The sequence below is a fragment of the Sorex fumeus genome, unplaced genomic scaffold, assembly GCF_029834395.1.
Source record: "Sorex fumeus unplaced genomic scaffold, SorFum_2.1 ptg000008l, whole genome shotgun sequence".
Taxonomy (NCBI): domain Eukaryota; kingdom Metazoa; phylum Chordata; class Mammalia; order Eulipotyphla; family Soricidae; genus Sorex; species Sorex fumeus.
Genome location: NW_026606065.1, coordinates 75,280,259 through 75,293,216, shown reverse-complemented (window position 1 = coordinate 75,293,216; position 12,958 = coordinate 75,280,259).

Below are 12,958 nucleotides of genomic sequence, written 5' to 3'. Positions count from 1 at the left end.
GTCATTTGTCTTAACTAAGACACTTTCTTGAAGCATCAAGAAAAATGTAACACACGTGTGTGTGTGTGTGTGTGTGTGTGTGTGTGTGTGTGTGTGTGTGTTTAACCAACCCAATCCTACAGTCTGCTGAAGACAGCACTGTGAGCAGGAGCCATGAATATGAACACATGCTGTCTTCAATTACAGGCCATCAGCACTTTCTCCCTGGTCTCCCATACCATACTCCGGCACAGGGCTCAGACTAATGAGCTCAGCCTGTGTACTAGGCAACAGTCTCCACTGAAAACATTTCTATGACTAATTTGCTTTCTTGCTCCTGAGAATACATTATAATACTCTCTGTTTTTAACTCAAATGCAATGAATTCTGATTCTCACCAATACCGAGGAGAACTGTAATATCTGACAGACTAGGAGTCTTTCAGCAAGCCCATGAGTATGTTTGTTTTTGGAAAATAGCCTAGACTTAGAGAATTTTGGTCTGAAGTAAAGAACCATGGAAAAAATTCATTGAAGAAATTTAGTTCCAATCCACGTTGCCAACCTCAAATGATTAGTTTCCATATAGAAAACAAAAATAAAGACAAGGACAAGATAAAGTTTATTCCCCAGACTGCTCGACTACATGAATCACCCCAACCAAGTAACCAGGATATTTCCGTCCACAATCCCTCAAAGCAGACTCAAATGGCATTGAAATCAATTGTATTTCTCCATTTTTAATGGCACAAAGTTCATCTGAGTTAAGCAAATGACATCATAAGGGGAAAAAAGACAGCAATGCTTAGCTGCATGTAACCATGGTGGACACATTCAAATACAATATTTTGGATCTGTAATAGCTATCGAACCACAGAAGATTCCGCAAAAGTCAGAGTCACAGATGTAATGAAGCAACTGATCAGAATTACAATTCCTGTGAAAATGTAATTCGTTCTGAAGGAAAATTATTCATAGTGTTTAAAAAATACTTCTAATTAAAGTCACTAATTAATCTTCACCATGCTCAGCACTGATACATTTAAACTGTTGCCTCCTCACGCAGGCAAGATGAAGGGAAGCTAAACCATTTATGAAGCAAATCGAAAGAGAACTAACCTCTGAAATGAAGAGTTTGTCTCCAGCTTCTCAGCCCAAGTTGTTTTTCTCTGCAATACTTGAAACAGAAACTCTACAAAATAGGTCAAACAGAAATCACTACATAGAATGCTTCTTGGTATCTGGTCTCAGGCATGTAAGGCTGCCTTTTTTTTTTTTTTGACACCTTTCCTTCCTGGAAATGCTTAGAACCTGTTCATCCAACAGGGGTAAGGTAGTTCCACAAGCCCTAAAAGAGGATAAAGCCAGCTGTTGCATCCTGTTTTCTGTTAGACCACAGTTTTGAGGTCCTTCAGAACAATTGAAGACAGAACTATCATCTCGTAATTCCTTGACCTTTCCTAGGATCAACAGTATCAAATGCATGCTCTACAAACAAGCCCCAAGCCTGTGCTGACAGCTATAAAGATAGAGCATCTTATCTCATAATCCAGTGCAGGAAGATATTTTTAAAAAAAGCAACCTAGCCTTCCCTCTTAGAAACCTACCCCAGAATGTTTTCCTCACAGATCACCTCGTCAGAGGAGGGTCTGTCATTGAAATTTTCATCTTGCATTCTTCAATACAGTTTTACATAAGACATCAGTGATATCAGTGCTGGTCACTAGAAATATGTCACCCCCCAAAAAAATAATAAACCCAATTTTCTGAGAAGCCAGACTTTTTAAAATTATTTTTATTGATTTATTTATTTATTGAATCACCATGGGAAAGGTTACAAAGCTTTCAGGTTTAGGTCTCAGTCATGCAAATATCAAGCACATTTCCCTTTACCAAAACTTATTTTTTACCATGAAGAACCCCAATAAAACCCCACCCCCCACCCCTCCCAGTCCCTGTGGGGCAGATGAATTCTAGTTAACACTCTATCTGCTTTGATTAGATTCATTGTTTCAATAAAAGATTCACCACTATTATTTAGAGTTTACCAACCCCCCCAAATCAGACATGCTGACAAAGCATTGTGAAGTGATTTGCTGTCTACAGCTGGGTTCAAGAATTATATGTTGGTTTTGGATTTCTGCTATTTTACTTATTGACCCTGGAAGTATTTCTACTGAAAGTCAGATAGTTAAGAAATTGGTTTCTGTGCTCTGGAGTCATGGCCGTGCTGGAGAGCCGCTAGTGGGGGGCAACTGGTGGCCTCGGTAGGGCGTGAAGGGCGAACCGAAACGCCCCCCTTCCCATGAGGTTTTAGTCGCCCCCAGTCCCCCAGCTCATACCTGCTGTCCACAAGGCTCCCATGCGGCCGCCATCTTTCTTTCCAGAGGGAGGAGGGCGGAAGTGACCAACACCCTTTCCCCTCCGGGCAGACATGATGGCCTGGATTAACGCATAGTCCTTTCACTTTTCTGCTCCAAGCTGCTGGGTTCTGCATTAAGTCCTTGTGCTTCTGGGACTGTGGCTGTGCTGGAGAGCCGCTTGTGGGGGGCAACTGGTGACCTCGGTAGGGCGTGAAGGACGGACTGGAACGCCCCCCTTCCCATGAGGTTTTAGTCGCCCCCACACCCCCTGCTCATACCTGCTGTCCACAAGGCTCCCATGTGGCCGCCATCTTTCTTTCCAGAGAGGAGAAGGCAACTGGGGCAACACCCTTTCCCCTCCGGACAGACCTGATGGCCTGGATTAACGCATAGTCCGTTCATTTTTCTGCTCCAAGCTGTCGGGTTCTGCATTAAGTCCTTGTGCTTCTGGGGCCGTGGCTGTGCTGGAGAGCCGCTCGTGGGGGGCAACTGGTGACCTCAGTAGGGCGTGAAGGACGGACTGGAACGCCCCCCTTCCCATGAGGTTTTAGTCGCCCCCGCTCCCCCGGCTCATACCTGCTGTCCACAAGGCTCCATGCAGCCGCCATCCTTCTTTCCAGAGAAGAGAGGGCGAATGGGGCAACACCCTTTCTCCTCTGGCAGACTTGATGGCCTGGATTAATGCATGGTCCGTTCACTTTTCTGCTCCAAGCTGCCGGGTTCTGCATTAAGTCCTTGTGCTTCTGGGGCTGTGGCCGTGCTGGAGAGCCGCTCGTGGGGGGCAACTGGTGACCTCGGTAGGGCGTGAAGGACGGACTGGAACGCCCCCCGAGAAGCCAGACTTTTAAAGGAATTTTTGAAGTACAAGAAATTTTAGTATATTTTACTTCAACCAGTATACTCCCCAAATAGTGTTGTTTCACCATGTCATCAATATAAATTGTTAATAAGATTTTTATTAAATCTAACATTTTACTAAAGTTTTTATAAAATTTCTTTAAATCTAAGTATTATCTATATTTAAAATACCTCTCTGTGGACAAACCAGCTTTCAAATGTTCAGTATTAAATGTGACTTGTAGCTTTCATATTGGACAACACAGCTCTAGACTGCTAACTTGGACTCTCATTTTTACTCTGGAAGTTCAAAACATTTGTTTAAAGATGAAGGTCTTGTGCTTACTTCCTTTGACTGCTGTAACAAACTAGACGGACTTGGAGGATTAACAGCACAAATTGTATCTACCATTTCTATAGGTCAGAGGTCTAAGATGCATCTCCCTGAGTGAAAATCAAAGTGTCGAGACGCCTGGAGAAACGCAGCCGTGAGCGGCTGCCGTCCCCTCTTCACTACTCATGCGGCGCTCATCTCATCTCAAACCCAGTTTTCCGTAGAGGTGTGGACTCTTCAGAAGTGGGCGTGGCTTCAGAGTGGGCGTGGCTTCGGAGTGGGCGTGGCTTCGGAGTGGGCGTGGCCTATTTTCCGGCCAGTTGTTTACTAACTCAAGGAACCTAGTTCCCAAGGAATTTAGTCCCCAACTTACTCAGCAATATGAAGAAACAAAGAAAATCCCCACCTCAAGTGGAGGACAACAAAAACAATCCAGAACATTCTGTCGATACAGCTCACCTAAGAGATCTCTCTGACACAGAATTCAGATATGAAGTCATCAAGATGTTCAATCAACTCAATGAAATGGTCAGACAGACAGCCAGTAACACCACAGAAAAAATCGACAAATTACGCGAAGAAATGAGAGCAGAAATGTCACGATTAAAAGACTCCATAGATGAAATGAGAAACTCAGTTTCTTCTCTTAAAAATAGAATGACCGCAGCTGAAGAGAGAATCAGTGAGCTGGAAGATCAGCTGCAACAAACCAACACGCAACAACAAACAGTGGCAAGGGACCTCAAAATGGCTCTACAGAGAATCAGAGTCCTAGCAGATGATTCCAAGAGGAACAATATTAGAATCATGGGACTACCTGAACCTCAGGGAAACAATCCCAATGAAAAAAACACCGTCAAACAAATCATTGCTGAAAAATTCCCAGAGCTCTGCAATGCAGCCATTCAGGTTCAAGAAGCCCGAAGGGTGCCAGCTAAAAGAGACCCCAACAAAAACACTCCAAGGCATATCATAGTTAGAATGATTGACGCTGCCGATAGAGACACAATACTGCAAGCAGCAAGGGCAAAGAAGGAAATCACATACAAAGGAGCACCCCTTAGATTCACAGCAGACCTATCAGAGGAAACCCTGCAAGCCCGAAGGCAGTGGCAAGATATAGTCAAAAAACTCACTGAAATGAATGCTTCCCCAAGAATACTCTATCCAGCTAAACTCTCCCTCAAAATCGAAGGAACAGTACACTATTTTCTAGATAAAAAGCAGCTCAGGAACTTCATAGACTCAAAACCAAACCTAAAGCAAGGCCTAAAGGGGCTACTATAAGAAAAGACAAACCCTACAACCACAACACACCCTACAGAAAATGACACAAAACCCCATAACCATACTCTCTCTCAATGTCAATGGTCTAAATTCACCATTGAAGAGACACAGAGTGGCAAAATGGATACAGAGACAGAACCCAACATTCTGCTGCCTACAAGAAACTCATCTCAACAGCCAGAACAAACACAGACTCAAAGTCAAAGGATGGAAAACAATCCTGCAAGCAAACAGCCCCTTCAAAAAAGCTGGGGTGGCCGTACTAGTATCCGACAACATTAATTTCACATTGAAAAAGATTAGAAGGGACAGTGAAGGCTATTTTCTCTTCATCAAGGGATTCATACAGCAGGAAGAAATCACACTCTTAAATGTATACGCACCTAATGAGGGAACAGCTAAATATCTAAAACAACTGCTAACAGATTTTAAGGAGGACATCGCTACCAACACAATAGTACTTGGAGACTTCAACATCGCCTTATCAACTCTGGATAGATCAACAAGAACAAAACCCAGCAAGGAATTATTGGCTTTGAAAGAAGAAATAGAAGAGAAAGGGCTTATGGACTCATACAGGGCTTTACACCCCAAAAAGAAAGAATACACATTCTTCTCCAGTGCGCACGGAACATTTTCCAAAATAGACCATGTCTTAGGACACAAAACATACCTCAACAGAATCAGGAAGATAGAAATAGTATCAGCCATCTTTTCAGACCATGACGCACTGAGGATAGAAGTGAATCACACACTGACACGGAGAACAAAATCAAACACCTGGAAATTAAACAACTCGATGCTGAACAATGAGTGGGTCAAGAACGAAGTCAAGGACGAAATCAAAAGATACCTGGAAACAAATAAGAATGAAGACACAAACTACCAGAACTTATGGGATGCAGCGAAAGCTGTATTAAGGGGAAAATTTATAGCTCTGCAAGCATATCTTAAGTCGATAGAAACGATGCACATAAACAACTTGACCTCACAGCTCAAGACCTTAGAAAAGGATCAACAGAAAGAGCCTAAATCAGGCAGAAGGAAAGAGATCATAAAACTTAGAGCAGAAATCAACGACATGGAAAACAAAGAAACAATCCGAAAGATCAATGAAACCAAGAGCTGGTTCTTCGAGAAAATAAATAAGATAGATAAACCACTAGCAACACTCACAAAGAAACGAGAGAGAGAGCCTTAATAAATCGAATCAGAAATAAGAATGGGGATATCACAACAGAAACTAAAGAAATTCAAGAGATCATCAGAGACTACTTTGAAAGTCTGTATGCCACGAAACAAGAGAACCTAGAAGAAATGGATAAATTCCTGGATTCCTATCATCTCCCAAAGCTGAAGCAAGAAGATATAGAGTACCTGAATAGACCTATTCACATCAAGGAAATTGAAACTGTAATCAAAAGTCTTCCCAAAAACAAAAGCCCAGGTCCAGATGGATTTACTAGCGAATTTTTCCAAACATTTAAAGAGGACCTATTGCCAGTTCTTCTCAAGCTTTTCCAGGAAATTGAAAAAACGGAAACTCTCCCAAACAGTTTCTATGAAGCCCATATCTCTCTAATACCAAAAGGAAACAAAGACACCACAAGAAAAGAAAATTACAGGCCAATATCCCTGATGAACAGAGATGCGAAGATTCTCAACAAAATACTAGCCAATAGAATTCAACAACTCATCAAAAAGATCATACATCATGACCAAGTAGGATTCATCCCAGGGATGCAAGGATGGTTCAACATTCGGAAATCAATCAACATAATCCATCATATCAACAAAAGAAAAGATAAAAATCATATGATCATATCAATAGATGCAGAAAAAGCATTTGACAAGATCCAGCACCCATTCATGATGAAAACCCTTGCCAAAATGGGGATAGAGGGGACTTTCCTCAATATAGTTAAAGCCATCTACCACAAACCTACAGCAAACATCATCCTCAATGGGGAAAAACTGAGAGCCTTCCCCCTAAGGTCAGGGACAAGACAAGGATGCCCACTCTCTCCACTGCTGTTCAATATAGTACTGGAAGTACTTGCAATAGCGATTAGGCAAGAAAAAGATATTAAGGGCATCCAGATAGGGAAAGAAGAAATTAAGCTCTCACTATTCGCAGATGACATGATACTATACTTAGAGAACCCTAAAACCTCTACCAAGAAACTCCTAGAAACAATAGGCTTGTATAGTAAAGTGGCAGGCTATAAAATCAATACCCAAAAATCCATGGCTTTCCTATATGCAAATAATGAAAGAGAAGAAAGTGACATGAAGAAAACAATTCCATTCACAATTGTGCCCCAGAAAATCAAGTACTTAGGAATCGCCTTAACTAAGGAAGTAAAGGATCTGTACAAAGAAAACTACAAAACGCTACTTCGGGAAATAAAAGAGGACATGAGGAAATGGAAAAATATCCCCTGTTCATGGATGGGGAGAATCAACATTGTCAAAATGGCAATACTTCCCAAGGCACTGTACAAATTCAATGCAATCCCTATAAGGATACCCACGACATTCTTCAAAGAAATGGAGCAAACACTCCTGAAATTTATTTGGAACAATAAGCCCCCACGAATAGCTAAAGCAATTCTTGGGAAAAAGAAAATGGGAGGAATCAACCTACCTAACTTCAAGCTCTACTACAAAGCAGTAATAATCAAAACAGCATGGTACTGGAACAAAGGCAGAGTTGCAGACCAATGGAACAGAGTTGAATATACTGACATCTCCTCCCAAACATATAATCATCTAATCTTCGATAAGGGGGCAAGAAAAGTGAAATGGAGCAGGGAAAGCCTCTTTAATAAATTGTGCTGGCAAAACTGGACGGCTACATGCAAAAAAGTGGGCTCAGATCTCTGCCTAACGCCATGCACAAAAGTAAGATCGAAATGGATTTATGACCTCAACATCAGACCGGAATCCATAATGTTTATTGAAGACAAAGTTGGCAAAACTCTCCACGATATTGAAGTTAGTGGTATCTTCAAAGATGTCACGCCACTGGCCGAGCAAGTGAAAACAGAGATAGACAAATGGGACTATCTTAAACTAAGAAGCTTCTGCACCTCAAAAGAAACAGTGACCAAAATACAAAGACAGCCTACAGAATGGGAAAGAATATTCACCAAATACACATCTGACAAGGGGTTGATATCAAAGATATACAAGATACTGGTTAAACTACACAAGAAGAAATCACCCAACCCCATCAAAAAATGGGGCGAGGAAATGAACAGAAACTTTCGCAAAGAAGAAATCCGAATGGCAAAAAGGCACATGAGAAAATGCTCTACATCACTAATCATCAGAGAGATGCAGATCAAAACCACAATGAGATATCATTTCACACCACAGAGACTGGCCCACATCCACAAGAACAAAAGCAACAGGTGCTGGCGCGGATGTGGCGAGAAAGGGACCCTCCTTCACTGCTGGTGGGAATGCAGGCTGGTCCAACCCTTTTGGAAAACAGTATGGACGATTCTCAAAAAATTAGAATTTAATGTCCCATTTGACCCAGCTATAGCACTCCTGGGAATATATCCCAGAGAGGCAAAAAGGTATAGTCGAAGTGACATCTGCAATTGTTTGTTCATTGCAGCACTCTTTACAATAGCCAGAATCTGGAAAAAAACCTGAGTGCCCGAGAACAGATGACTGGTTAAAGAAACTTTGGTACATTTACACAATGGAGTACTATGTAGCTGTTAGAAAAGATGAAGTTATGAAATTTACATACAAGTGGTACTACATGGAAAGTATCATGTTAAGCGAAATGAGTCAGAAAGAGCGGGATAGACACAGAAAGATTGCATTCATCTGGGGAACATAAAGCAACAAAACGGGAGACTAACACCCAGGAATGGCTCAGATTAGTACCAGGAATTTTGCTCCATGACTTGAAGGCCAGCCACACGTTCTAGGTGAGAAGGAAGCTCAGATAGAGAAGAGAGCACCAAATAAAGGGTGTTGTGAAGACCCTCCCAGGGTGGGAGAGTCATGCTAAAAGTAGTCTATAGACCAAACATGATTGCCACTCAATGCCTCTCTGGCAAAACACAGTACCCAAAAGAAGAGAGAGAGAACAAGGGGGAATGCCCTGCCACAGCGGCAGGGTGGGACGGGGGGGGGAGGGATGGGGGGTGGGAGGGATGCTAGGACCCGTGGCGGGGGAGGATGGGCACTGGTGGAGGGATGGGTACTTGATCATTGTATAACTGAAACCCAAGCACAAAAATTTATAAGTCTATAAGTGTACTTCATGGTGTTTCACTAATAAAAAAAATGATAATAAAAAAATAAATAAATAAAAATCCTCAATCACTGCCAAAAAAAAAAAAAAAGAAAATCAAAGTGTCATCAAGGCTGTCTTTTCTCTAGAGACTTTAGTGGAAAACCCACCATACTGTCCTCTGCAACTTCCAGGGGCTGCCTTCACTCAGCACCTGCCACCATCTTCAAAGTCAGCAACGTTACTTTTTTCTAACTCTTCTTCTCTAATTGATCTTCCTATTACTACAGATAGGAAAAGTTCTCCCCATTGAATGAGCTTAATTTGAGCTCACCTGGGAAATCAAACTAGTCTTTCATGTCAAGCTACATTTACCCAAGTTCTTGAGCATACAAGGACCCTAACGTATTTGATGTTCCATTATTCTGCCTACCACAGATATCCCACGGAACTTTTCCCATAATAAAGAGAGGACATGGAACTGGAGTGATAGTACAGCAGGTAGGGAGCTTGCCTTGCACACAGCCGGCTCAGTTTCAATCCCCAGCACCCTTTTTGCTTCCCCTCCCCCACCCTGCCAGAGTGATCCCTGAGTGCAGAGTCAAGAGCAAGGCCTGAGAACTGCCGGGTATCCCCCCACCTTCTCTGACAACACCAAAGGAAAAAAAAAAGGACAGGAGGGCAGAGAATGTGGCTGAGCAGTAGAACATAGTCTTCGCATGTGTAAAGTCCTGGATTTGACCTCCAGCAGGGTAGCAAACATATAAAATTGGGGACTTGGAGAATCCATTCATTTATATCAGAAAGGAATTGCCTTCCCGCCCCTCATGCTCACTTAGAAAGAGCAGAGACTTCCTTCTGTGGATCAGAATGACAGATTCAGTTTCATGAAGTTCTCCTTATGCTTCCAGGTTAGATTCCTCACCCTCACCCCCCCAACATGCCCTGACAAATCATTTAAAACAAAAACTTTAAAGCTTCTTAAATACAAGATGTATACAAAGTCAATAAAACAATTACAATCACATAGAAAGAGAAGCCCTGGCATAAGGGGATCATTATTTTTTTTAAAGCGAAAGGTATTTAATATGGGTTTTTTAATTGTTATTTTATTTTTTATTTTTTGCCTTTTGGGTCACACCCGACATTGCACAGGGGTTACTCTTGGCTCTGCACTCAGGAATTACTCCTGGCGGTGCTCAGGGGACCATATGGGATGCTGGGAATCCAACCCCTGTCGGCTGAGTGCAAGGCTGCGCTATTGCTCCAGCCCGTTATTTTATTTTTAAACAAGCTTGTCATACTGGAAGCACCGTATAAACATGCTATATTTCTCAAATTACCTCATTAACTTCAAAAGTGGGGAAAATAGGTTTATTATGGGCATGGCTGAGGGATGTAGGTATAGAGGCAACACATGGGAATGGCTGAAAATGCAGTGACTGAACCTCCTGAGAAAAGCTGTTGACAACAGTCTACTGCCTACTTACATGAGCATTGTGATACTGTCCCAGGGTCCTGGAACTTGTTGGTACAGGTGGTTTCTAGGACAGATCCCATGACAAACAGCTCTGACTATGACCACGGGCATCACAAAGAACTCTGACCTAATATTGATAAGTAAACCTGGACGGAAGGGACTGAAGAATTGAAAAATGATCCAGATGCTGACCCAGATTGTTAATAAGAGCAGCAGCAAGAGACCCTAAAATAAGACCAGTTTAGAAGCCGGCAAAAGAAGCAAGTTCCCGTAGAAAGCAGAAATGTGCAAGCAGTGAGGCTAGAGGTGCCCAAGGAGGCGGTTTGCAAAGCTGAGTCTGCCATGAGCCATAGGCTGTGCTGCTGTACCACCTTGAGGTGCAAAGGAATACTGCAGCTTTGAGAGAGCAGAATGGATCATTTCCTTCCTGGACTGGCGTCCCAGCACAGGCACCCTCTCACCGTAATCAAATGCCACAGAGTCTGCAAGGGTCGTGAGCACTGTGCTGAAGCCAGTGAGTGGACGAGCTGCAAGAGGATCTGCACCAAGGCAGTGTATCCCAGTAGCGGAAGTTGACTCTACAGCCCTCTGAGCCGCGCAGCCTGGTTGGGGGTGCCTGGCACTGCTACCCAGGGCAAGCTGCGAGAATGACCGCCTTAGCCTACTACAGGTCAGGCATCTCCAGCTTCATGCCGACTCACAAGGCAGCTTCCAAGGAGAGCAGCAGGTCCCAACTCTTGATAGACCCACAGCGGCTCCATGGCAGCTTTGCTCTTCCATGTCGTTCCCTGGCCAAATGGTATCTTTCTGCCAAAGGCTCTGATGTCAGGCCTTCCTCCTCTTTCAGTTCTTGCTCTGACCTCTGCCTCTAATCCAGCCTCTTTCCTAAGCTGTTGCTTCTGGGGAACACATGAATATTTGAACAGATAACAGCACAGAATTTAAATGACCAGAAGCTTTCAGGACCCCATTAATAGAACTGGCATCTTTTCTGTCCCCAACTCCACAGGTCCTAATTAATTCACTATCCTGAATTTCATATGATTTTATTGCACTTTTATAGTCACAACTATAAGGGAATGAGTGTATCTATACATATAATAGCATAGTATTAATAACCTATTTTTGCACTTCATCTAAATGGGCCTATGTTTTGTGTGTGGTCTGATATTATTTTTGCTATTGCAAGGTAGTGAGTGCATGCTTATTGATGCATGTAGTGAGTCTCCGTTCACCGTTCTATGAATCTTCAATGAACAGGTATAGCATTTTTTTTTCTTGTCTACCATTGTTACATACTGTACATAACTCCTATTGAATACAGCTATCCTTACTTTTCACAAGTTCACGTTATGGCACCTTGCTTTTTGTTGTTGTTCTGGGGGTGTGGGGACCACAGTCATCAGTGGTCCCAGGGCCTGTCCTGTCTATTCCTGGCTCTGTGCCTAGGAGGGATGCCTGGTAGTGCTCAGGGACCACATGTAGTCCTGAAGAACTGAACTGAGGAACTGAACACGCAAAGCAAGTGGCTTACCTCTGGTACTCTCTCCCCTTTCATCTTGCTTTTAAAACATACCTAAGCTGGGGTTTTCAACTTTGAGTGACAAAAAGTGAAAAGCAAATCCCACTTTTCACATCTGCTCGCAGAACAGCTTTCAAGTATCCCAAGTAGCCAGAGTGCCACCACCAACCTCTTCCAGAACTTCTTTCTACCAGCTGTGTACAACAGCATCCTTACTTTAATATCAGCATTGCTCTAAGATTTATATGTCATTTAGTATGATATAGTAGGTTATTTTGGAGGAATCTAGGAACACAAAAAGGTTTCCATATAAATGAATGGCAGTTGCCTCTTTGCTTTACCATTTTGACGAATGAAAGGTTTCGTCTGGAAGCTCTACTTTTCGATAGCCTGGGAACTTGTGTAACAAGATTTTCCCCCTTACAGTTTAAATCTAATAGTAAAATTATCACTATAAGGCATGCATGAATCCAATTTAATTGGGTAATAATAATCTCCCAAAGTAACTGTACTAATTTTGGATATCATATTACCCTAGAAATAGATACTGATAGTCTTGTATAAAGATTTTATTAGGAGGGGTCTTGGCAACAACTGTGAGGTTGGTAAAGGAAGCAGAATTTGTTTACTGTTAGACTTTCCAATTTTTTTCTCTTTTTGAGAAGTTGGGGAGCACATTCAGTGGTGCTCAGGACTTACTTCTGGCTTGGCACTCAGGAATTATTCCTGACTGTGCTTAGGAGACTATGGGATTCTGGGGATCAGGACCAGGTCGGGTATGTGCACGTCAAGTCCCTTACCTGCTGCTCTATCATTCTGGCCCACCAAATTTTCTCTGTTATTTGCTTACTGAAGATACATATCACACATCACACACACACACACACACACACACACAC